At 39.7% G+C, this 23,718-nt stretch overlaps 2 long non-coding RNA genes across 3 annotated transcripts; one reads left to right on the top strand and one right to left on the bottom strand.

Annotated features, from left to right (window-relative positions):
• Positions 1–10,813: 10,813 nt before the first annotated feature.
• Positions 10,814–21,980, top strand: LOC135574006 (uncharacterized). Its single transcript, XR_010465113.1, has 3 exons — positions 10,814–11,070; positions 11,178–11,348; positions 18,337–21,980. It is a non-coding gene; the product is annotated as an uncharacterized LOC135574006 (long non-coding RNA).
• Positions 15,665–23,247, bottom strand: LOC115137187 (uncharacterized). Of its 2 annotated transcripts, none has more exons than XR_003864773.2 (2): positions 22,955–23,247; positions 15,665–16,341 (listed from the first exon to the last, which is right to left on the bottom strand). It is a non-coding gene; the product is annotated as an uncharacterized LOC115137187 (long non-coding RNA). The 2 variants fall into 2 exon arrangements; XR_003864772.2 differs by lacking the exon at positions 22,955–23,247 and adding an exon at positions 16,782–17,129.
• Positions 23,248–23,718: the final 471 nt, after the last annotated feature.

Genomic DNA, 23,718 nt, shown 5'->3' with positions numbered 1-23,718 from the left:
TTAGGTCACCACCAACTCTCAGAAAAACACAGTCAGTTTTCCAGCCAAAGAGAGGAGTCACAAAAAGCACAAATAGAGATAAAATGAATCACTAACCTTTGATGATCTTCATCAGATTACACTCATAGGACTTCATGTTACACAATACATGCAGGTTTTGTTCGATAAAGTGCATGTTTATATCAAAAAATGTCATTTTACATTGGCGCGTTACGTTCAGTAGTTCTAAAACATGCGGTGATTTTGCAGAGAGCCACATCAATTTACAGAAATACTCATCATAAATGTTGATGAAAATACAAGTGTTATACATGTAATTAGAGATAAACTACTCCTTAATGTAACCGCTGTGTCAAAAAATAAATAAACGGTACGGAAAAAGCAAACCATGCAATAATCTGAGTACAGCGTTCAGACATCAAAGCAGCCAAAAAGATCCCCTCTCATTCGGCCACCCTTCACAGTAGAAACCTGAAACAACGTTCTAAAGACTGTTGACATCTAGTGGAAGCCTTAGGAAGTGCAATACAACTCCATTTACACTGTATATTGGAATGGCAAAGAGTTGAAAAACTACATCACGGCCTGGTACGGAATTGCTCCATCCACGACCGGAAGGCCCTCTAGCGGGCAGACGATATTGGAGCATGAGGTCTGAAAGAAATGGTCTCTGAGCCTGTGGGTATCTACATGCTATCAAACTGCTGAACACTTGAACTGGACTGACCACCTGCAGACACACACACACACACACACACACACACACACACACACACACACAAAACACACACACACACAAACACACAAACATTCATGCTCCACATACATCACAACTGCTGCTACCAGACTTTTTTTAGGGGGTAGATCAGCATTATTATTGCAGTGAGATAGTGGCTTCCAAGAATGTAATTGTCTGCATCACTTCCAATCCCACATATATATATATATATATACAGTTGAAGCCTGAAGTTTACATACACTTAGGTAGGAGTCATTAAAACTTGTTTTTCAAACATTCTACAAATGTCTTGTTAACAAACTATAGTTTTGGCAAGTCGGTTAGGACATCTACTTTGTGCATGACACAAGTAATTTTCCCAATTGTTTACAGACAGATTATTTCACTTATCATTCACTGTATCACAATTCCAGTGCTAATTGGCTAATCGACATAATTTGAGTCAATTGGAAGTGTACCTGTGGATGTATTTCAAGGCCTACCTTCAAACTCAGTGTCTCTTTGTTTGACATCATGGGAAAATCAAAAGAAATCAACCAAGACCTAAGAAAAATTGTAGACCTTTACAAGTCTGGTTCATCCTTGGGAGCAATTTCCAAATCCCTGAAGGTACCACGTTTATCTGTACAAGCAATAGTACGCAAGTATAAACACCATGGGACCACGCAGCCATCATACCGCTCAGGAAGGAGACGCGTTCTTTGGTGCGAAAAGTGCAAATCAATCCCAGAACAACCTTGTGAAGGACCTTGTGAAGATGCTGGAGGAAACAGGTACAAGTATCTATATCCACAGTAAAACGAGTCCAATATTGACACAACCTGAAAGGCTGCTCAGCAAGGAAGAAGCCTCTGCTCCAAAACCACCATAAAAAAGCCAGACTACGATTTGCAACTGCACATGGGGACAAAGATCGTACTTTTTGGAGAAATGTCCTCTGGTCTGATGAACTAAAAATAGAACTGTTGACCAAAATGACCATTGTTAAGTTTGGAGGAAAAAGGGGGAGGCTTGCAAGCCGAAAAACACCATCCCAACCATGTAGCACGGGGGTGGCAGCATCATGTTGTGGGGGTGCTTTGCTGCAGGAGGGACTGGTGCACTTCACAAAATAGATAGCATCATGAGGATGGAAATTGTGCAACATCTCAAGACATTAGTCAGGAAGTTAAAACTTGGTTACAAATGGGTCTTCCAAATGGACAATGACCCCAAGCATACTTCCACAGTTGTGGCAAAATGGCTTAAGGACAACAAAGTCAAGGTATTGGAGTGGCCATCACAAAGCCCTGACCTCAATCCTATTGAAAATGTGTGAGCAGAACTGAAAAAGCGTGTGCAAGCTTGGAGGAGGCCTACAAACCTGACTCAATTACACCAGCTCTGTCAGGAGGAATGGGACAAAATTCACCCAACTTATTGTGGGAAGCTTGTGGAAGGCTACCCGAAACATTTGACCCAACTTCAACTGTAGATAGTTGTCAAAATAAAAAGTATGCATGCATTAGTTTGCAATTAATAAGGTGGTTTTGATTGAATTCCAGCCTGCGACACAGTGACATGTGGAATAGGAATATTAGAAACACAGAAAAGAAGATGAGAGGACTATGAACATGGCACAAAACATGGTCAAATATAACAGCCCAACCGCACATTCAATTTTGTACATTGTTGTGTGGTTCAATTCGTTCGAATAATACACAAATTTATGTGCTACTTAATTCCTGCGAAAAGACACGAATTTAACCAGTAGGTGACACACAAGCCTTTGCAACAACCATAGACGCGATAGCCTGTATATCATTATTTATTTTACATTGTGAAAAAAAAAATATATATATATATATATATTGTATTTTTTAAATCCCTATTAAAACATTGTGGTTGTATGCCTATATGTACTGTTTTTCAATGTTTCTTTACAGACCGTTCAGTATAGAATGAATGTATGCAATCCCTTGATGGCGAATGGTGTTTTATTCGGTTAGTAGTTCCATGTATTTCTTACAGAAACAAACGTGTAAACCATTTCTATTGACCAGAATGTAACTGAAAATACAATAGCTGCCTTGCCATTGTCCATCAATACCAAAACATGTTTTTTTTCATATAAAATTTTGGGAAACGTATGCAAAATGTGACCAAAACGTTAACCCGTAATAAGGCTAGGGTGGAATTGTACTATGAGCTGGCTGAGTGTAAATACATGGCTCTGAGTGTAAGCACCTTTTCACTAGACACTTTCTTGTGTTCAAATTACCGTCAGTGCGAAATAGCAAGAAAGCTTTCGTATTTCAACTTGGCTGCATCTACGGTTATGAGAACAATAAATCAAGTGCAATACCTGCAATAATAAGAAAAAGACCAACAAGCCTCCAGGGATTAGGTTCAGATGGAGACAAAGGGATGAGAGAGGACAGATTGTTCCTCAAACCAGGAAGGCAACTGCATCCACTTCTCTTGGTAAGTTTCATCCCGTCTAGGTGTTTCATTTTATTGGTCCCTGGTGTGACTTTTTCCTTTCAAACATACTGTATCATAGCATATCAAACGTTTGTTTCCGTGCCATAGGCCGGTCTAGTACCATCTACCCACAGCACGTAATACATTAACATGCAGGTCTGATCCCACCTTTCCCTGTCTCTAACTGTTGTCTGTCTTTGATGAAAATACATATTTAATGAAAGGAGAGTCAGAACTCCAGCAAATCTTTTGAATGAAAAACCTTTTTATTACAAATTGTTTCAGCTCCAAGGGCCAGTACATCAAGAGCCAGACTAGTGCAACATTTTGGGCCAGTCACTGAGGATGAAGAATCGGGTATTGATGAGCGATTTAATATATGAATCTATACAATTCCTTCTTATTCAGTGGCCTTGTAATTCATTTATTGTATTTTTATTAAATCTGTAATCGGTAGTTGAAACAATAACAAAGCCCTCCCGTTTTGATTAAAAGCTGAGTGAAGGGTTGGCGAAATGTAACCACTTTCAATTTATTGACAGAGCTATTATTGCAATAACTTACCACCAATGTTATTAAAATAATAGTTTTAACCATGTTATAAGGCTATACAAAGTTTTTTTTACATTTACTTTGTTTGCAAACATTGACTAAAACAAGCTTATAGTTTGGGTTCTGATGGAGTATGACAGTTGAATTAAACTCATGAGGCATTAATAAGTTCTAATCTTCTAGAATCAATGGGTATATCATTAATATAAATCCAAAAATGGCTTTATCAACTTCTGAATGCCCCTTTAAGTCTAATCCTTTCCTTTTTTGCATATCTTATTTTAGACAAGCACCAGTGGATTGGAATTGTAGTGGACATTTCCTGTATTTACCAAATCATGAGAGCAAACCACACACAAGTCAGAGTTATCAGAAAGTCCATCTTTAATTATATGAGCTCCATCACAACCCTGTGACTCTCAGATTAATTCAGTGTCTATAAATGAATTCTCTGAGAGTGCTTACAAAACAGTTCTTAGTATCATTTATAGCCAAGACACACCCATGATGAATAACAGATCTTAGGAACATTACAAAGGAAGACTTTACTTGAGAGAGGAGTATCCCATAGCCAGACAGCATTGGCTATAAATTATCATTCAGCTTTGTCTCCTAAACTATGTTCTTATCTCGCTCTTAGTACCACTCAGGACCAAAAACAAAACCTCATCCACTAGCATATATCAAATACACCCCTCCTGGACAAGATCACAGAGACACAGTGACTGGCACACATACATTGTGGAGCCAAGAGATAATTGGTTCCCCCTCAATCATTCCTTCACATGGTTTAAAATATATGTTTACATATGAAGACAAGCTTGACCTCTCCCCTCTCTGCGGCCCAAGTAACTGAACCCAGGACAGAGAAAGGATAACTGCAAATGGCCACCACTATAGTACAAGATCCATTCTAAATTAGAAGTAACTCACAAGCATATAATGAAAATAAAACATCTTATCTATGTTACCCAACTATTCTGATCCATCCCCAACAGAATCCACTCCAGTTTTAAACATTGATGAAGAAATAGGTATGTTTAAATAGTTTTATTTTCCAAATTGGGATAATCTTGGTGTTACTGAATTATACTGCACTACATCTGTTTCCTAAAAGTTTAACGATTATCGGTTGAACTATTCGGTTATTGAAAAGGAAGCGCTAGCACTCATTTGGGTGCTACAACACTTCAAAGTGTATGTTGGGTCAGGGGTAATATCTATTGTGGTCTACACCGACCATAACCCTCTCACTTTTTTGAGGTCCATGATGTGTCCTAATCAGAGGATAATGAGATGGTGTTTATTTTTACAATCATTCCATCTCGATGTGCGGCACATCCGGGGGACTGGAAACGTGATTGCTGATGCGCTCTCTCGTGCGCCCTGTTCCTAAATGTTTACGTGACTGACCATTGTTTCGTATTGTCATGTTCTCTCTGTACTGTCTGTTCCCTCCTGGTCTTGTTTTCTTCTTTCCTCTTAAATGTTGCTTCCTGTGCGAAGGTTGCTGAGGTCTGGGCGGGAGGAGGTTGGCTGGGGCAAATTGGAAGTGTGAACACGTAACCCCTCATCAATTTGGGACGCAGAGGCTGTGTCAATTTGGGACACAGAGGCTGTGTCAATTTGGGACGCAAAGGCTATGTCAATTTGGGACACAGTGTTTGTGTAAATTTGGGACGCAGAGGCTGGTATGTTGTTCCGGGATCCTCGTTGGTCCCCGGTTTTATGGGGGGGATGTGACGACCCTCCCACTCTGTCTGCCGTATTCTTGTGTCCTTATTAGGATGCCGGTAGGCGGAGTTGGGAGGGTCGTCAGCTACATGGGAAACACCTGGGCCCGGGGTGTCCCAGGATAAATACACCACTTCCCCATTCATGGGGAGACTCTCTCCATGCAGACACCTTTATGGATTTTGTTGTGTTTCTTTGTGGTTTTTTGGTTGTTTGCTTTGGCATTTTTCAACACCCTGCATTATCACATTCATGCATGCAAAACACTCACTTACACTACTGATTACTGATTACACACATTACACACAAACATTGTATATTATACTTAGTTACTTTATTTAATAAATATATATTTTGTTACTCCTTATCTCCACTTTGTCTCCCTTTTGTTACGGGCTTTGAGCCGGTTCGGACCTCTCGCACCCCAAGCGAGAATCATACCCCTAAATATTTTGTCTTTCCCAGTCACCCTCTGAATTGCACACATACACAATCCATGTCTCAATTGTGTCAAGGCTTAAACGTCTCCTCCCTTTATCTACACTTAAGTGGATTTAACAGGTGACATCAATAAGTGATCATAGCTTTCACCTGGTCAGTTTATCAGGGAAAGAGAATGTTTTGTTCAATCAGTGTGTTTGCTGTTTTAAGAACATTCAGAATTTCTATTCAACGATGGGATCAAGTTCTATAGTTTTATGTTCAAATTTAGACTTTAGTCAATATTTTGTCTGCCCTGTAATTGAATTTACTGTAAAATCAAAGCTGAGGTTTTTGGCTTGTCACACTTGTTAGTTTGTGCAGAGATATATTTGCTGTCACCTACTTAAACATTTATTTTTTATTTTTAATCAAATCAAATTTTATTTGTCACATACACATGGTTAGCAGATGTTAATGCGAGTGTAGCGAAATGCTTGTGCCTCTAGTTTCGACAATGCAGTAATATCCAACGAATAATCTAACCTAACAATTTCACAACAATTACCTTATACACACACAAGTGTAAAGGAATGAATAAGAATATGTACATAAAAAATATATGAGTGATAGCCGAACGGCATAGGCAAGATGCAGTGGATGGTATGGTATAGTGTACAGTATATACATATGACAGAGATGAGTAATGTAGGGTATGTAAACATATAAAAGTGGCATTGTTTAAAGTGGCTAGTGATAAATTACATCAAGATGGCAAGATGCAGTAGATGGTATAGAGTAGAGTATATACATATGAGATGAGTAATGTAGGGTATGTAAACATTATATGAAGTGGCATTTTTTAAAGTGGCTAGTGATACATTTATTACATACATTTTTTCATTGTTAAAGTGGCTAGAGTTGAGTCAGTATGTTGGCAGCAGCCACTCATTGTTCGTGATGGCTGTTTAACAGTCTGGTGGCCTTGAGATAGAAGCTGTTTTTCAGTCTCTTGGTCCCTGCTTTGATGCACCTGTACTAACCTCGCCCTCTAGATGATAGCGGGGTGAACAGGCAGTGGCTCGGGTGGTTGTTGTCCTTGATGATTTTTTTGGACCATTTCAGTTTGTCCGTGATGTGTGCGCTGAGGAACTTAAAACTTTCTACCCTCTCCACTACTGTCCCGTCGATGTGGATAGGGGGTGCTCCCTCTGCTGTTTCCTGAAGTCCACAATCATCTCCTTTGTTTTGTTGACGTTGAGTGTGAGGTTATTTTCCTGACACCACACTCCGAGGGCCCTCACCTCCTCCCTGTAGGCCGTCTCGTCATTGTTAGTAATCAAGCCTACCACTGTAGTGTTGTCTGCAAACTTGATGATTGAGTTGGAGGCGTGCATGGCCACGCAGTCGTGGGTGAACAGGGTGTACAGGAGAGGGCTCAGAACGCACCCTTGTGTGGCCCCAGTGTTGAGGATGAGCGGGGTAGAGATTGTTACCTACCCTCACCACCTGGGGGGTGGCCCGTCAGGAAGTCCAGGACCCAGTTGCACAAGGCGGGGTCGAGACCCAGGGTCTCGAGCTTGATGACGAGTTTGGAGGGTACTATGGTGTTAAACGCTGAGCTGTAGTCGATGAATAGCATTCTCACATGTGTAGTCCTCTTGTCCGTGATGGGTTAGGGCAGTGTGCAGTGTGATTGCGTCGTGTTTTATTTATTTTTGCATCTGAATGTATTATATCAAAGTTCAAATGTATTCTTGTTTATTGTTGTATATAAATATTGTCCCTAGATAGTTTTTTTTACATTGGACATACCAGAGTTGATATGTGGTTGCCTGACAAGCACCATCCATGTTGGTCTTGGGACACATATAATCCTCATAGGAATAAATGGTATGTGTAATATCTACAAGAACCAAACAGTGATGTAGCAATGCAATGTAAAACAACATTAATTAAGACTACATTTTTTTCCTCAAGGTCGCTACAATGTCACAGTGCCTGTGCTGACCTGCACAACCTGTCTTAGCACCTGGACAGCAAATTTAGCAGATCTGATAAAGAATGGGCACTGGCCTGCCACTGTCAACTGTGACACCATATACCAGGTAGATCTGTTCAGCTCTTTTGAGGAGCTGAAAGTGTCAGCCCCAGGAATGTCCCGTCTGGCATTTATGCGGATTTTGGAGCAGGGAACTGACTTCTTTGGCAGGGTAACAATAAATTATGCTCAGCTTTACCAATGTATGACTTCAGGTTAACAATATGTTAAAGTTATGTTACACAAAGCGTTGTAACAAAATGTATTTCCTGTAATACAACTAGGTTAAAACTGCAGGTCTCTTGTTACAGTATGTGTTAGCCTCCTGCACCACTGTCCTGCCATGTCCTTTATCTGTGCCCCTCTTGCGTCCAATATTTCCTGCTCTTTACAACATAAGTACTCGTCCTACTTTAGCATTGGCTTTCACCTGCTTTGCTGTCAACACCATGCACGGGCCCTGCTTTAACTCAAATCCAGTCAGACATAGTGAATTATAGTATGTTTTGTTTATGCAATTGTTGTAAGTTATTTCATATATTTTCTATATGTATTTTTCCCTTACCAGAACGGAATGATCTGTGGGGACACTTTTCAAAAAAGCTTATTTGAGTGGACGTACTGCCGCTCTGAAATTGATCAGGTCTGTGATATACAGTACTTTGACTGCCCAGCCTGTTCACCCAGCATGCTTGCAGTGTCAGTGGACGGGAACAAGAAGCTGTATCGATTCAAAAAAGGGTATGTAAAACTATTCATAATTTATCAAATAACACCTTACTCTATATCATTTAAACAATCCAAAGGTTTGCCTTTTCTTTGTCCATTGTCAACGTTTTCAGATGCTGTTGAGTTCATTTTTAGCTGAAATGAATTATCAACATTGTCAAGTGTCCCACAATCAGTTACTGAGGTTGATTGCTATTTCATATGTCATAAATGTAATATATTTCATGTATCCTTTCAAGGACTGATGACAAAGGATTCTTTGATGGCGTATTTATCTGCAAGGATGAGGATGTCTGGCTTTGTGAACTATGTCCATACAAAGACTAAACATGTACGTTTCCTGTGTATCTTCTAATCTGTGAAATAGGACTGGCCTTGGGCCATCGGACTCAAAGGCAGACTCGTTATACACTATTCCAATAAAAACATATAATTCTGGAGAGATGGTAATCCTCTCTCTTCATGTCCAGGGTTGTTACACCACTCCCTCTGTTCAGAAATGCAACACACTTTACAAGTGCTTGTTTTTTGATCTCCATTGTAGCGAACACAGGGGGTAGCTCAGCGCCCTCAGCTAGATTTTAAAAACCTAACCACTGTCCCGTTTAACACTTCCCCCAAAACATTTTTTTCTACCTCTATACTCTTCTACTTCCTTGTCTACGGTTATGGAAAAGGGGTATGTGGAGCACCCCAGTGGACAGCAGCTAAAGAGCCGTCAAGGAAAACAAACGACAACCTTGATGAAGAGGGACTTGAAGTTGCCATCTGCCGCCATGGAATACTTCTAAGGAGCCTCAACATGATGCGTGGAGAGATATTTGCATACCCACTGTTCTTGCAGAAGGAATTGTCTGGCAGCAGGAACATACAATTCATGTGATCTGCAAATTTTGGCCATAACTGCCCAGGGTTGCTCTTCATTGTCCAGAGCTCGCCACTCTTCTAGACATGAAGCCACTTCGTTCTGTCTGTCGTGCATGCTAGGTAAGTTTTTCTTTATTAAACTGTTCAAAGAGAATTTCCAGCTTCAGTCCTTTACAAGGCTTCCCATTTAGATGTTTGTTATTCACATAATTGCAATATTAAGTCAACATTTTTTTAAATGTAAATTAAGATTAAGTGGGGAGGACTGAATCGGCAAGGAGCTGGCACAACTCTGGCGGAGGAAGTGGAACAAGGGAACAGCTTCTTGTCGATGGCTGCAGTCTGTTCCAAGCAAATGGCCAAAGGAGGTAAACAATTTGTTTAAGGTTGTTGTTCTATTGAGCTATGATAATACTTAACTGGAATTGTCACGGCTTCCTCCGAAGTCGGTCCCTCTCCTTGGTCGGGCGACGTTCCGCGGTCGACGTCACTGGTCTTCTAGCCAATACACTTTTCCCTTTCCATTTGTTTTGTCTTGTCTTCCATTACACCTGGTTTCAATCTCATCAATTACATGTTGTGTATTTAACCCTCTGTTCCCCACATATCCTTGTCCGGTATTGTTGATTGTAAGAGTTTGTGCACATTATGTCTGGCATGCAAAGGGTTTTGTCCCATTGTATTTATTTTTTTGTGTTTGTTCACAGTGATTTTATTATTAAACTGCACCCTTGTAACATAGTTTTTGCTCTCCTGCGCCTGGCTTCTCTGCCGCCAGTACGCACACATTACAGGAATGTGCAAGAACAGACATGCTAACCATCCAGGCCATGGGGTGGAACAGAAGAAAGAAGAACAACCTGCACAGAGTATTGTACAGAAGATACTTGAAGGTGTATTGTGTGGATCAATACATGTATTTTAGAAGTATTATATCGATGCATTTAATTTATTTAAAAATATATATATATTCTGTTTTGTTTTTGTCATAATTCTCAGACAACAGCAAAAATCCAGGAGGAGACCCAGACTCTCGAAAAGTTTAAGAGTGATTTGGGTGTAGGCGATGAGACTGTACAACTGGACAACGGAAGTTCAGCAATGGGCCAATACAGGTAAATGAATACAAAAACTAAATAATCCTAAACGTAACTCTCCTGAACTGTCACCTTAACGTAGTGGAGAGGCTTGCGTACTCCAATGACCCTGAGACCTAAACCCTTAGAGGGTGTTTTCCACTGGCAGGTGCAATCAAGCCGGACAGGTGGAAGGGGAGGAGGCAGACAAAACATTCCCTGGTTCTCCAGGTTGGGGCTCACTCACCCCCCACTTAACAAATAATTTGTTACAGAAACCTTCACGGGCCTTATGTTCCTCCAGGAAGTGAGTGCAACTACTCAACGTTGGAGATACGTTGTTCATTTATAGATTTATTGTATTTCAGAGGAAACAAATGAGAACATGGATGGTCCCCAGGCACTACAGAGAACAATTGAAGTCCTTTTTCTTAGCATCAAACAGACAGGTTTGTTAAATTTCATGAATATTGAATTGCACACACTTCATTTCTCTTTCATTTCAAAGCCATGCAATTTAACAAATAACTCCATTCTTCTTTTGTTTTCATGACAGATGGATGCAAGAAAAGACACCCTCTGCGCAGAAAGATATTGGAAGAAAAGGCCAAATTGGCAGCTGCCATAGAGGAGTACAACACCCTTGTACCAGATTTAGCAATACCATCTGCAGATGAGATCCTTTCCGCAGACCTTCATGCATGGCCTTGGGAGCTGCATGGACAAAGTAAGTAGTATGTTCGTGTGTCACAATAACTATGTTTCTGTTTTGCTATCTGTGTTTATTCAGTTGCGCAAACACAGAGAGCACTGCCAGCACTGCCAAAGTTACAATTCCACATTGCACTCTTATGAATTTACAGCTGACCTACACACAAAGAAAATAGCCTTTGACTGTGTGATGCTTCTGAGACGGCTGAAGGAGGAGGAGTTAATTGTCCTAAAGGAAGTCAAGCAGCACTGGGAAAGCCTAAAGAGGGAATCTGAGAATGTGCAAGACCTTGCTTCACATGTGGCTCTTGACCTAAGCCGGCAAATTAGGGATACTTTCATTAATATGTACAATTGATGATGGCACCCTGTAATTGCTATTGTATTTAAAACCTCTTGACTAGGGGGCAGTATTTTGATGTTTGGATGAAAAATGTACCCAAAAGAAACTGCCTATTTCTCAGGCCCAGAAGCTAGAATATGCATATAATTGGCAGATTAGGATAGAAAACACTCTAAAGTTTCCAAAACTGTCAAAATATTGTCTGTGAGTATAACAGAACTGATATTGCAGGCGAAAACCTGAGGAAAATCCAACCAGGAAATGCTGTTATTTTGAAACCTCTCTGTTCCATTGCAGGCCTGTCCTCCATTTAAAGGGATATCAACCAGATTCCTTTCCCTATAGCTTCCACAAGGTGTGAACAGTCTTTAGACATAGTTTCAAGCTTTTATTCTGAAAAATGAGCGAGAATGATCACATTGCGTTAGTGGATAGCTGTGTGTCCCCAGAGTTTTGCATGCGCGAGCAGCTTGGACCAGACCTTTTCTCTCTCTCTCCTATTGAAAAGGCTACCGCCCGGTTGAAATATTATCAATTATTTTTGTAAAAACAACCTGAGGATTGATTATAAAAAACATTTGACATGTTTCTACGAACTTTACCGATACTATTTGGAATTTTCGTCTGCCCGTCATGACCTGCACGAGCCTGTGGATTACTCAACAAAACACGCCAACCAAATGGAGGTTTTTGGATATAAAAATAATCTTTATCGAACAAAACTAACATTTATTGTGTAACTGGGAGTCTCGTAAGTGCAAACATCCGAAGAGCATCAAAGGTAAGCGATTCATTTTATTGCTTTTCTGACTTTCGTGACCAATCTACTTTGCCGCTCGTCTGTTACTGCTTTTGCCCGGTTACATGACCAGGTCCGATGCACCCCTTTAAATGGACAATCTGCAGTTGATACATCCACTTTTGGATTCTTGAAGAATATAATATATGAATGCCTCATGAACATAGTTCAACTGCCGTACCCCATCAGATCCCAAGATATATATTTTTGTTCTACTCCAATTTTTGTAAACAAAGTAAATGTAAACATACACTTGCATGTGTTAAACTCATTCCATGGGTGAGCTGAGTGTCTGCGGGTTTTCGCTCCTCCCATGATTCACTAATTAGTAAGGAACTCCACTCACCTGGTTGTCTAGGTCTGAATTGAAAGGAAAAAACAAAACCCAGCAGACAAATCAAATCAAATGTTATTTGTCACATACACATGGTTAGCAGATGTTAATGCTTGTAGGGGGAACTGTGCCCTCCGTGGAATGAAATTGACACCACTGGACTATAGCCTCGAAACATGGTTTAAACTATGGTTCCATTTCTCCAGCCCCATCCCTCTGCTTTTTACAGAACCATTGGCGGGGAGAACAATTTATTGTTTCACCTGGTGATTTCCGATTTTAAACATTGTTAAAATGTAATGTACTGTTCTTGTGTGTGCTTATTAGTTTAGAATAGATAGAAAACTAAAAAAGGTTATCCTTGTCTTTAAGTAATAATTTGCATCCTGATGGAGCTACATCAGTACATTAGTCATGGACTTTTTAAGTCAATGATTCCTTATGTATGTATGAGATGTACAAATGTTTAACTAGTACTGAGTACTTTGACCAGTTACTTCTTTACTCTCAAGTAGTTTTCGAGAGGGCTACTTGTACTTGAGTACAAGACCTGACTCCCATCAGCTGCAGATTAGGTTAGTTGAAAAATAATGTTGCAGTGATTGTATTTTGTTTTATGCTGACCAAATTATGACCCATGACATCTTTTGGGAAGAATAATGCATAGCCCTTGTGTGTTAAACTGCACACTTGGAAATGTTCCTATTGAAATGGGGGTTGTCCCATACTGAACAAGCCAGTTGCAAGTGAAATACTCTTAACGCTACTATTAGCAACACCGTATTATTATGAAAATGATATATTTTTAAATGAAACGTGTGCAGGCAGGTCTGACATAGTGGGAGAATTGTGAACATTCATGTATATATATATCTGTGACAATACAATGTTTGGCCACGTCTTCGGTTTGGTCGTTCGGTCAAAGTTTGTTTTGGTTGTGTGCGTCGCAATGCAAAGTTTCTAAATTTTCTGATTACATTTTTAAACTATTCATAAATTATTCTTGCGCAATGTTACTTTCCTTTGAATGTCGTAAACATTGTTGGATTCTATTAAATAATGTAAATGTAACAGATAAATTCTTACATTACAGAAACTGGAAAAGTTGTGAACTACAAATGTGGCACCATTTTGTAGTTTTTTACTAACCCTAATCGGTTAGTTTTTTTTATCAATATCTTCACCAATATCATTCTAATTGATGTAGAATGATATGTAGATTCATTAGGACATAACGCTGTACTGCATCAGCACATGCCAATTCAATGTCTGAAATAGTGCACTTTTTGAAATGTGTTTTTCGTCATAACTATTTAAGCTTGACATGTGTGATTCTTTTGATTTAATAAGGACCCCTTACTAAACCTTCATGTCAAATAACGTTCGGATATGTTAATCTATTCTTGATTTTAAAAATCAACTGTTGGTGGCGCTACTGAGCTCCCCATGGCCACCAGGGGTATGGGATTGCATAATTATGTCTAATTCATGCATAGGATTATTTGTGCCACAAAAAAACAACAAAAACATATTTTTGAGGACTCTGACCAGAGTTGACCTCTTACAAAGGTTTCCTAGGGGTGTATAAAGAAAGGTTAATGGCAGAAAACAAGTGTACGTATAGAAATGCTTATATAAACATTGTTACATCGATATTGATGCTTCTAGAAGTTCAAAAATAGACATTCAACAGTCTATATGTGGCCTTTCAACCCCTATACCCATGACCCACATGGCCTTATAACCACACCTCTATTGCCATGGTCCTCGGCACATCATATTCCTGATAAGCAACAACGATGAAAATTAATTCTCACTGCCTATTAAAAAAAAATCAGTTGTGAAATGATTTGGCTTTCACCTTCATTAAATATTTTCCGTGGACAACTAGCCTAGAGACCAAGCAGATAGACAGTCTGCCTTTATACGCTAAACATGCTGCATGCCAATATGACTCAGGGGTATATCCAACAGAAGAAATGCAGGTAAAGTAATATATGTAATAGCATGATATATACTGTATATATATGTAAGCTATGTTGATATACACATGTATTATAATATATAGCCTAGATGCGCCTAGCCTATGGGCCTATAATAAACGTTGTTATAAATTGCGAAGTTCAAGGTCAGTCGGCCAAAATGCTTTCCAAAATGCAACATTCTCATAACTGTTGATGAATATTTTCTCATTCCTCATAAGACATTCACTCAGTACTAAAATTGATCAGCTCAATCCACTGCTCATAACTAATGTATCAACATTGTACTATGTGCCTATGCCTCTGGTCAACAGTAATGCACTTTCAAGGGAATAGGGTGGCATTTGGAAAGAAATTATCCAGTACCTTTATCCATTGAACTAACATTCTTCCAGTAGAAAGACAGAAGGAAATAAGTGACCTTTAAGTCTCAGATTTGCATTAGTTTGTTCCAAACAGAATGTTATAGCTTTACTATATTGGAAAAGGCCCACGTAAAATGAAGAACCGTGTATGTCAACCCATGTGCCTTTTCTAATAGTGCGCCAGCATTTCATTTCTGGACCACGGACAGCTACTGTTAGCTAGTGCGGCAGAAATGCAGAGTTTGCCGTGGCGAGTTCAGAACCACGGCAGTGGAGACTGGAGAGCGTCACTAACAACAAAAACGAAGACCACAAGATGATTTTTGCCTACTGTAAACATTGGCATTTCAAATCACAATATGAATCTGTGATTTTCGACCATCTGACCTACTGTCTGATTCATATAGCCTGATATTTTATGTTTGTTCTTTATTATATCAACTGATTGCTGCTGTATGGGGTGTTTTGGCTGAAAGACCAACACGTTTGATCTGGAGAAAAATAGACTATTCAACTTGCAAATTAACTGTCTTTACTAAATATAATTGTATTTACTCCATAGGATAATCAGCTACAGTATGTGCATTATGTTCTAGAAATAGGCATAGACTAAAGGTAAAACATGAGAGTGAAATTAAACGTATATAATAACATAGTAAAATGAATCAATGCAAATATAAAAATACAAACATACTCAACTTCTGACTACTTTAATACACATATAAGTGAATTTATCACTTTTGGTCCCCTAAAATGGGGGGGTGGCTATGTACAAAACGTGCTGTAATTTCGAAACGGTTCACCAGATATGGATGAAAATACCCTCAAATTAAAAGCTGACAGTCTGCACTTAAACTTCATGGTCATTGTATTATTTCAAATACAACGTTCTGGAGTACAGATCCAAAACAACAAAAAAGTGTCACTGTTGCAATAGTTTTGTAGCTCACTTTATATCAAGAATATCTAAATACATATTCTCATGAAACTGATTGAGATCAAATGGTTGGCATGCTGATGCTCCATGAATGCTTCAATGGTAAATCATGGCGAATTTTGCCAACCATTTATGATTGACAGTGATACATGTGAAGGGAGAGTGAGGAATACATTTGTGCATAAAGTAGGTTAAACTGGAGAAACTCGGTCCTCTGCCTTGATCCAGTCATCATCCCATTTCTTGCCACTGTAAGACAAGAAAGAAAACATAAAAAGGAATGTCATGTTTTTAAGCAGAAATAGAAAATAAATCATTCAATATATAAATCATGAGCAAGGGTTGCACCTATTCCTTTCAAAGGCTTTTATGATTTTTGGTGAACCTAATCTCACGTTAGTCAAGCGCCTTCTTCTCCTCTAAAATATAATATTTAAACTACATAAAGTACCTTGCAAAAGTATTCATAGCCCTTGGATTTCCCACATTTTATTGTGTTACAACGTAACACAAGAGAGAAATTGAGAAAAATTGATTTAATTTAGATTTTTTTGTCAACAAGCAACTCAAAATGGTGTACTTTAGGCATGCCTAAATTAGTTCACGAGATACATTTCGCTTAACAAATCACATAATATGTTATATGGACTCAATAGGGGTTGACATTATTTTTGAATAACTACCCATACCTTTGTACCCCATAACATAGAACATCTGTTGGTCCCTCAGTCAGGTATTGAATTTCAAGCACAGATTCAACTACAAAGAGGGAGCTTTTCGAAAGCCTCATAAAGAAGGGCAGTGATTGGTAGATGGGTAACTATAACAAATCAGACATTGCATATCTCTTTTAGCTTGGTCAAGTTAATAATTATCCTGTGGATTGTGTATTAAACCACCCAGACACATCAAAGATAGTCATCCTTCCGAACTGAACTGAGCTGCAGGACATGAACACAACTGCTCAGGGGTGTTACCATGAGGCCATTGGTGATTTTACAGTCACAGGCTGTCATGGTAGAAAAACGGAGGATGGATCAACATCATTGTAGTAATGCCACAATAATGACTTAAATTACAGTGAAAAGAAGAATACAAATATACAGAAGAGAAAAAAAAATCTAATCATGCATCTTGTATGCACTGGAGTTAGTACTGAAGAAAACTGCAAAATAATATACTTTCTGGCCTAAATGCAAAGCCTGCACCAGACACTGGGAGAGGAATTCACCTTTCAGCAGTTCAATAACCTAGAACACAATGACAAATCTACACTGGAGTTGCTTACCAAGAAGACAGTGAATGTTCCTGAGTTGCCAAGTTCAAGTTTGGACTTAAATCTGATTGGAAATCTATTGAAGACTATTAAATTGTTGTCTAGACATGATCCCCCAACATATTGACAGAGCTTGAAGAATTATAAAAAGAATAATGGGGTAATTTTGTACAATCCTGATGTTAAACTCTAAAAGACTTACCCAAGAAGACTCACAGCTGTAATCACTGTCAAAGGCGTTTCCAAGGGGTATAACTACTTCAGCAAAGCACTGCAACGCCCAATACCAAGGTACAGCCAAAACCATTGTATTTGGGAGAGTAACATAAAATGTGAAATTTGGATCCATACTCCAGAATTTAGTATTTTAAATAAAAGGTTTCATGTACTATAACTTTAATACACTTTAAGTGAATTTGTCCAAATACTTATGGCTTCTTCAAATTGGAGGGACTATATACATGAAGTGATTTAATTTCGTAATTGTAAAAAGGTGCCCGGTACTATCGATCATATGAAACATTTGATCTCAAATCCAAAATGCTGGCGTTTAGAGTCAAATTGTACATTTTAGCTTCACTGTCCAAATACATATGGGTTTGAATGTTCAGGAAATCCTCAATACATATGGTGTTGAGTGTACAGTATATCCTCAATTCATTCTAGGAGATTAGTTGAAGTAAACACACCATCCAGAGCATGGCTTCCACCTCACTTTCTGCTCCTGAGCCTTTATTCTTTTTTTCCTTTTTCTTTTTTCTTTTTACGAGCTCAGGAGAGATGAAGGTTGAAAGTCATGCGTCCTCCGATAAACAACCCAACCAAGCTGCACTGCTTCTTAACACAGCGCCATGCAGCCATTTTTCCAGCCTAAGAGAGGAGTCACAAAAATCCGAAATAGAGATCAAATGAATCACTAACCTTTGATATGCTCTCTCTAATTCTCTCTTTCTTTCTCTCTCTCGGAGGACCTGAGCCCTAGGACCATGCCCCAGGACTACCTGACATGATGACTCCTTGCTGTCCCCAGTCCACCTGGCCGTGCTGCTGCTCCAGTTTCAACTGTTCTGCCTTATTATTATTCGACCATGCTGGTCATTTATGAACATTTTAACATCTTGGCCATGTTCTGTTATAATCTCCACCCGGCACAGCCAGAGGAGGACTGGCCACCCCACATAGCCTGGTTCCTCTCTAGGTTTCTTCCTAGGTTTTGGCCTTTCTAGGGAGTTTTTCCTAGCCACCGTGCTTCTACACCTGCATTGCTTGCTGTTTGGGGTTTTAGGCTGGGTTTCTGTACAGCACTTTGAGATATCAGCTGATGTACGAAGGGCTATATAAATAAATTTGATTTGATTTGATGATCTTCATCAGATGACACTCATAGGACTTCATTGTTACACGATACATATACACTGCTCAAAAAAATAAAGGGAACACTTAAACAACACAATGTAACTCCAAGTCAATCACACTTCTGTGAAATCAAACTGTCCACTTAGGAAGCAACACTGATTGACAATAAATTCCACATGCTTTTTGTGCAAATGGAATAGACAACAGGTGGAAATTATAGGCAATTAGCAAGACACCCCCAATAAAGGAGTGGTTCTGCAGGTCATAACCACAGACCACTTCTCAGTTCCTATGCTTCCTGGCTGATGTTTTGGTCACTTTTGAATGCTGGCGGTGCTTTCACTCTAGTGGTAGCATGAGACGGAGTCTACAACCCACACAAGTGGCTCAGGTAGTGCAGCTCATCCAGGATGGAAAATCAATGTGAGCTGTGGCAAGAAGGTTTGCTGTGTCTGTCAGCGTAGTGTCCAGAGCATGGAGGCACTACCAGGAGACAAGCCAGTACATCAGGCGACGTGGAGGAGGCCGTAGGAGGGCAACAACTCAGCAGCAGGACTGCTACCTCCGCCTTTGTGCAGGCCACAAATGTGCATGTGTCTGCTCAAACGGCCTGAAGCAGACTCCATGATGGTGGTATGAGGGCCCGATGTCCACAGGTGGGGGTTGTGCTTACAGCCCAACACCGTGCAGGATGTTTGGCATTTGCCAGAGAACACCAAGATTGGCAAATTCGCCACTGGTGCCCTGTGCTCTTCACAGATGAAAGCAGATTCACACTGAGCACGTGACAGACGTGACCGTGGAGAACGTTCTGCATGACCGGTTTGGCGGTGGGTCAGTCATGGTGTGGGGTGGCATTTCTTTGGGGGGCCGCACAGCCCTCCATGTTCTCGCCAGAGGTAGCCTGACTGCCATTAGGTACCGAGATGAGATCCTCAGACCCCTTGTGAGACCATATTATGGTGCGGTTGGCCCTGATTCCTCCTAATGCAAGACAATGCTAGACCTCATGTGGCTGGAGTGTGTCAGCAGTTCCTGCAAGAGGAAGGCATTGATGCTATGGACTGGCCCGCCCGTTCCCCAGACCTGAATCCAATTGAGCACATATGGGACATCATGTCTCGCTCCATCCACAGACTGTCCAGGAGTTGGCGGATGCTTAAGTCCAGGTCTGGGAGGAGATCCCTCAGGAGACCACCCGCCACCTCATCAGGAGCATGCCTAGGTGTTGTAGGGAGGTCATACAGGCACCTGGAGGCCACACACACTACTGAGCCTCATTTTGACTTGTTTTAAGGACATTACATCAAAGTTGGATCAGCCTGTAGTGTGGTTTTCCACTTTAATTTTGAGTGTGACTCCAAATCCAGACCTCCATGGGGTTGCTAAATTTGATTTCCATTGATAATTTGTGTGATTTTGTTGTCAGCACATTCAAATATGTAAAGAAAAAAGTACTTAATAAGAATATTTCATTCATTCAGATCTAGGATGTGTTATTTTAGTGTTCCCTTTATTTTTTCGAGCAGTGTATGTTTTGTTCGATAAAGTTCATATTTATATTTTAAAAAATCTCAGTATACATTGGCGCGTTTATGTTCAGTAGTTCCAAAAACATCCGGTGATTTTGCAGAGAGCCACATCAATTTTACAGAAATACTCATTATAAATGTTGATGAAAATACAAGTGTTATGCATGGAACTAGATACACTTCTCCTTAAATAACCTCTTGCGACGAGCAAACCCGTATCCGGGAGCGTAATCATAGCCTCAAGTGCATTACCATAACGCAACTTTTCCTAATCATGAAAATCGCAAATGAAATGAAATAAATATATTCAAACACAAGCTTAGCCTTTTGTTAACAACACTGTCATCTCAGATCTTCAAAATATGCATTACAACCAACGCTAGACAAGGAGACTCCCAGTCAGATAGAAAATGTTCCTTTTTTCAAAAAATAATATTTTTGTCGGCGAAAAAGGTCCCGTTTGTTCATCCTGCTTGGCTGAGAAATCGACCGAAAAATACTTCAAATATAACGCCGAACTCTTTTCAAAATTTGCTCCATAATATCGACAGAAACATGGCAAACGTTATTTAGGATCCATCCTCAAGGTGTTTTTAACATATATATTCGATAATATATCCGTCGAGGCAATTGGTTTCTCATAAGAAGCGATTGGAAAAATGGCTACCGCGAGATTTTCTCCGGGAGACACCATGTGACCACTGGCTAAATATGGTCCCTTACAGCTATTGTCCAATGGAAATGCCTAAAAATATGTCACAATGCTGTAGACACCTTGGGGAATGCGTGGAAAACGTAAGCTCATTCATAGCTCATTCACAGCCATATGAGGAGTCATTGGCATGAGGCGGTTTCAAAAAATGCGGCACTTCCTGATTGGATTTTTATCTGGGTTTCGCCTGTAACATCAGTTCTGTGGCACTCACAGACAATATGTTTGCAGTTTTGGAAACGCCAGAGTGTCTTCTTTCCAAAGCTGTCAATTATATGCATAGTCGAGCATCTTTTCGTGACAAAATATCTTGTTTAAAACGGGAACGTTTTTCATCCAAAAATGAAATACTGCCCCCAGAGTTTCAAGAGGTTGATGCAACCGCTGTGTCAGATTTCAGAAAAGCTTTACGAAAAAGCCAACCATGCTATAATCTGAGTACAGCGCTCAGAGACTGTAAGGAATATCATGATTAAATGACTGAAGAATATTCTCATATTAAATGGAACTGTAACTAAGTAAACTTATACTCAGTTTTATTATATCTGATTAACAATATGTGTTCATAAGAAGGGATTGTGTGACACGGACAAGGAGTAATTAAAGTGAATGAACACCATTCCAACTAGTCAGAAAGGAATGACTTGTGGATTAAAGTAAGCAGATAAGGTAGTTAACCTATGGTTGAACCAACGAAACTTAGCTCTGGGGTGTTTTAGATAAGACAGTGAGTGCATTCCTAGGTTTTCTGTTAATTAGAACTGTCAGCTAAGTGGTGATCGGTAATGGTGAGGAGTCAAAAGTTAATTCAGATGTGTTGTGTGTCCTGTGTATGTGCTAGTGGGTCAGAATGAACTTTGAATGAACTTTTAAAGTTCCCTTTGTCTCGGTCGAGAGGAGGAGATTAATTTTAAAAGCAATGAAATGACGTCATGTTATTGTATATAAACTGTTGCTCGTGGTAACGTGGCAGCGCTCTCCGAGAATAAATACTTTTATCTATTATCGATAAGACTGGTCTTCGTCTATTTTATGCAAACAAGAATCTTACAAATTCTCATAAAATAGATTAAGGGAATTCAATTAATGAAAACATATTGGAATAATTAAATTACATTTAACAGAGACCAAACAAGCAAAAAAGATATCCGCCATATTGTACAGTCAATATTAGTCAGAAATAGCATTATAAATAGTTACTTACCTTTGATGGTCTTCATCAGAATGAACTCCCAGGAATCCCAGTTCCACAATAAATGTTTGTTTTGTTCGATAATGCCCATCATTTATGTCCAAATAGCTACTTTTGTTAGCGCGTTTTGTAAACAAATCCAAAATGTCAAGAAGTTCCTATACAGTCTGTAGAAACATGTCAAACGATGTATAGAGTCAATCTTTAGGATGTTTTTAACATAAATCTTCAATAATGTTCCAACTGGAGAATTCCTTTGTCTTCAGAAAAGCGATGGAACGCGAGCTACCTCTCAAGCGAACGAGCGTCACGAGCTCAAAGCATTCTGCCAGACCTCTGACTCATTCCCCTCTCATTCGCCCCCACTTTACAGTAGAAGCATCAAACTAGTTTCTAAAGACTGTCTAGTGGAAGCCTTAGGAAGTGCGATATGACCAATATCCCACTGTATCTTCAATAGGGAATGAGTTGAAAAACGACCTCAGATTTCCCACTTCCTGGTTGGATTTTTTTCTCAGGTTTTTGCCTGCCATATGAGTTATGTTATACTCACAGACATCATTCAAACAGTTTTAGAAACGTCAGAGTGTTTTCTATCCAAATAAACTAATAATATACATATATTCGCAACTGGAACTGAGTATCAGGCCGTTTACTCTGGGTACCTCTGGGCACCTTATTCAGCCAAGCTACTCAATACTGCCCCCAGCCATAAGAAGTTAACGACAATTAGTGTTGCACTAGGATTAGCCTGTAAGTACAGTCACAGGAATTTCAATGTACTGCAGATTTACCTCCTTTGAAGTTCTATTGGCAAGAATCTTGAAAATAGGGAAAATCGTTTGCCCCGGATACACTGGACACTCTGAAACAATAAATGCATGTATTTATTTAATCACCACCCACCAGAACATGAATAAAGTTAGCGGGACAGTCAGTTGCATGATTCATTTTACATCTATACTTATACTACACTCTTAGAAATGGTTATTTGGCTGTCACCATAGGACAAGCCTTTTTGTTTTCAGGTAGAACCCTTTTGGTTCCATGTAGAACACTTAAGACAAAGGGTTCTACATGAAACCGAATAGAGTTCTACCTGGAACCAAAAAGGTTTCTCCTTTGGGGACAGCTGAAGAACCCTTTTGGAACCCCTTTTTCTAAGTGTGGACAGTATGCCTGCCTCCTGAAAAGCAGGGGACCATCAATCACTGGAATTGTTTTATTAATTCATTAAAAACATAAATTAAGTTATTGACATCATTAACATTTATGAATAAACAATATAAGTAGGATGAGGTTGGATGGGGCTGACTATGTCATTTTTTTAGGGTGACAGGACTTTCTCCCAGTCTTCTTTGGTTTGGGTGTAGCTGGTCTCCTAGGCGGAGGGGGTTATTGGGGGTTTAACCTGGTTAGGGATCCGGGTAAAGCTGGTCTCCTGGGTGGTGGGGAGTATTGTGGGTTCAACCTGGTTGAGGATGGGGGTGTAGCTGGTCTCCTGGGTGGTGGGGATTATTGGGGGTTCAACTTGGTTAAGGATGGGGGTGTAGCTGGT

This window comes from Oncorhynchus nerka, linkage group LG11, assembly GCF_034236695.1.
Source record: "Oncorhynchus nerka isolate Pitt River linkage group LG11, Oner_Uvic_2.0, whole genome shotgun sequence".
In the NCBI taxonomy this organism is placed as follows: domain Eukaryota; kingdom Metazoa; phylum Chordata; class Actinopteri; order Salmoniformes; family Salmonidae; genus Oncorhynchus; species Oncorhynchus nerka.
The sequence above is the reverse complement of the archived record's forward strand: the minus strand, read 5'-3'. Positions and strand labels throughout refer to the sequence as shown.